This window comes from Morone saxatilis, unplaced genomic scaffold (genome assembly GCF_004916995.1).
Source record: "Morone saxatilis isolate NCDOM2014 unplaced genomic scaffold, NCSU_SB_2.0 Contig14, whole genome shotgun sequence".
NCBI lineage: Eukaryota > Metazoa > Chordata > Actinopteri > Moronidae > Morone > Morone saxatilis.
Window position 1 is genome coordinate 7,552,659 of NW_023339696.1, and position 4,132 is coordinate 7,556,790.

Here is a 4,132-nt window from a genome sequence, read left to right on the forward strand (position 1 = left end):
AACCTTTTTGCTGGATAACAGCCTGCAGTCATTTGTTGTAGTTTTCAACAAGTCTCTGACACATCTCCTGAGGAATCCCAGCCCATTCTTCTTTGGCATACCAATTCTTCTTTGGCATATCTCTCAAAAAAGTATTGAACAGTAGACTGTTTTAGCGTTTCGCTGTATATCTGAACTCTGGCCTTATTCGTTTATTCAGGTGCAATTCTGGCCAACACCAAGCAGGATGGTGGTGTTTTTCCACCTAAATGAATCAAAATAACAGTCCTTCTGGCTCACTGAAGAGCTTTTTCTTTAATGCTGCCATTACTCGATCCAAGAACAGATCTTATATCCATCAGTTCTTGCCACCTCAGGAGAATGCACAGCGGCACTACCGTGAATGGATAAGAGGATTATGATGTGGCTCTCCTCACACACTTTAAGTTGGCTGTAATAGACAAAAGTATGACAGTAGACATTTTTGCCTTTCGCATGTTAACCTTTTCTGGAGCTTATTGAGTGTTTCAGGTGCATTTACTGGCAAACAAAGGCAGGAGTGGATGTTTTCCACCTAAGATGATCAAAAAATGAGGGCTCCCTCTGCTCTGAAAGAAGCTTTTTCCATTTAAGCTGGCATTCTCTTACAGAAAACGGAACTTTATCCATTACCAGTTTCCCTCCAGGAAAGATAGCACCTGCTAGGCACTCGGCATTGATTGACAGAAGGGATTTGGATGTGGCTTCTCTCTGACTTATATTTGGCTTGTATAGAAAAGTATGAACAGTGAAGCTTTTTTTGCGTTTTCGGCATGTATTCTGGCCCTTTTATTGAGTGTTTAGTGCAATCCTGGCAATAAAGGCAGGAAATGTGGTGTTTTTCCACCTAAATGTCCAAAAAAGAACTCACTCTGCTCTGAAAAGAGCGTTATTTTCCATTTAAAGCTGCCATTCTCTCCAGAACACTTACCCTTAGTTTCATGCCGTGCCCAGGGAAAGATTGCACAGCGCCTCGGTTGATGATAGAGTATTTGATGTGCTCTTCTCAATTAGTTGTTGGCTGACTATAGATCAAAAGTATGGAAAAGTGACTTTCCTTTTTGCGTTTCGCATGTATATTCTGACTATTGTGTTTCAGGTGCAATTCTGGGCAATAAAGCAGAATGTGGTGTTTTTCCACCGTAAATGTCAAAAAGTAGCTCCTCTGGCTCTGCAAAAGAAGCTTTTTTCATTTTACCTGCCATTCTCTTCCAGAACGACTTATCCCATCAGTCTTCCTACCTCAGGAAGATGGCACATCGGCCTCCAGGTTGAAGCATGATTAGAGGATTTGATGTGCTCCTTCAACTTTAACGTTGTGACTGTAATAGACCAAAAGTAATGAACAGTGAACTTTTTTTGCGTTTCGCATGTAATTCTGGCCTTTATTAGTGGTTTCAGGTGGCAATTCTGGCAACAAAGCAGGAAATGTGGTGTTTTTCCACTTAAATGTCAAAAATGAGGCTCTTCTGGCTCTGAAACAAAGCTTTTTACAATTTAAATGACTGGCCATTCTCTTCCAGAACGACTTATCATACAAGTTTCCTACCTCGGAATGCAAGCAGTCACCCCTACGCGATTATGATAAGAGGGAGGGATTTTGATGTGGCTCTCTCTTCACTATTGGCTGATAAGAGATATGAATGTTGAACCTTTTTTGCGTTCGCAATGTAATTCGTGCCTTTATTGTGTATTCCCCATGCTAATCTTGGCAACTACAGAAAGTAGGGACTAAGCGTTGTGTTTTCCTCACGTATGAAATGGGGTCAAAAATGAGACACTACTGGCTCCTGAGAAAGAGTTTTCGTTTAAGGCTGCCATTCTCTTCCAGACGACTTATCCATCAGTCCTTCCACCCTAATACAAGCCCCTCCGGTATTGATGAATAGAGGGATTTGATGTGGCTCCTCTACCTTAGTTTTGGTGTAATAAGACGAAAGTATGAACAGTGGACTTCTTGCCGTTTCGCATGTAATTCTGACCTTATTGTGTTTCAGGGTGCAATTCTGGCAATAAAAGCAGGAATGTGGTGTTTTTCCAACCCCATAAATTCAAAATTTATTAGCTCTCGTGGCTCAGTGAAAGGAACTTTTCATTTAAGCTGCCATTCTCTTCGCAGAACGACTTATCCATGCAGATTTCCACCTCAGGAAGATGCACAGCCGGCCCTCGGTTGATGATGGGGGGATAATTGATGGTAAAGGCTCTCTCAATTAGTTGTTTGCCTGTAATAGACAAAGTAATGATAAGTGACCTTTTTGGCGTTTCAACAATGTAATTTTCTGGCCTGTTTTGTGTACCATGCAATTAATGCGCTAACAAAGTGGGAATGTGGTGTTTTGTTCCACCCTAAGAGATGTTTAAATGGAGTCGTCGCTCACGCTAGTTACGCTCCGAAAAGAAGCTTTTCTTTAAGCTGCCATTTTCTTCCAGGAAACGACTTATGCACATACCCCAGTTTCCACCATTCAGGAAGATGCACGGCCAGCGAGAAGACAATGCACCAGGGAGAGTGAGGAGGCGCCGAGATTTGATGTGGTCTCTCACTTAAGTTTGGCTGTAAAAGACAAAGAGAAATAGTGACTTTTTTGGCGCTTCGGCATGTAATTCTCTGGCCTTAATTTGTTTGCTGCTATTCATGCAATTCTGGCAACGAGGTCGGGAATAGAGCGTGGTGTGTGTGCGCGCGACGCTAAATGATTCAAAAATGAGCTTCTCTGCTCTGAAAAGAAGCTTTTAACATTAAGCCTGCCCATTTCCTTCTCCCAGAACGACTTACTCCATCCACTTTCACCTCAAGGAAGATGACAGCGGCCCTGATTGATGAATAGAAAGGGAGCTTTGATGTGGGCTCTCCATCCACTTTAAGTTCTGGCTGAAAAAACAAAAGTAAATAGTGACTTTTTTGCGCTTCACCATGATAATTGCTGGCTTATTGTGCTCCCATGCAATTCTGGCAACCCAGTGTTACACGCCATCCCCTGAATAAGTCTGCTGAGTGCTATACATGCGCATCCTGATAGGCGGCCTGAGTCGTTAGAGCCCTGCTTATTGCGCTGCGCTAAAGTTGCCACCGGCTCTGATTGGCTGCCTGAGTTTCGACACGGCCTCCTTATTGCTGCTGAGCTTACATCGCCTCCTGATTGGCCTGCTGAGTGTTACACCGCATCCTATTTGCTTGCTGAAGTGTTAATGCACTCACCCTGATTGGCCTGGATGAAGTGTGAAACCCACTCCCTCATATGTGGTAAGTTTACATGGTCATTGATTGGGCGCTGAGTGTTATACCTTGTTGGCTGCTGAGTGTTACGTGCGTGCCTGGGATTGAGCATGCCTGAGTGTTTACACAGCCTCCCCTTATGTCGCTGGCTGACTGTCCAAAGGTCTCCTGATTGGCTGGCCTGAGTGTGACACGGCCTCCCTGGATTGGCTGACTGACTGTCCCAAAGGTCTCCTGATTGGCTGGCTGAGTGTTACACGCCCTCGCCTGATTGGCTGGCCTGAGTGAGACCGCCTCCTTATTGCTGCTGAGTGTTACACGCCTCCTGATTGGCTGGGCCTGAGTGTTACAAGAGCCCTGCTTATTGGCTGACTAAGTGTTCATTCACGCTCCTGATTGGCTGGCTGAGTGTTACAAGCCATGCTTATTTTGCTGGGACTGACAGTTAAACCGCCGTCCCCTGATTGGCTGCCCTGAAGTGTGACTCCAAGCTCCCTTACTTGGCTGGAAATGAGTGTTGCACAGCGCCTCCATGATGGGCTGGATTGAGTGTGAAGTGACACACTTCCTGATGGCTGGCCTTGAGTGTTACGAGACGGCTGCTTCCATATTGTTGCTGGCGTAAGGTTACACGGCTCGTTGAATCCCCTGGACAACTGGCTGAGGGGTGGTGTTAATAATATCGTTGTGAGCTTGCACCGTGTTCCGCGATGATATTGCCCCCCCTCCCAGGATTGGCCGCGGCCAAAAACCAATACTGCTGGCTGGCAATTTTGGCAGCTCCGTCACCAAACGCGCCGCCGCTCAAATAAACGGATGTGTATAATGTAATCTACCCCACGGCATCGTAGATATTGGTCGCCAACGAAAAAGTTGGCCGGGAAAAAATGTATT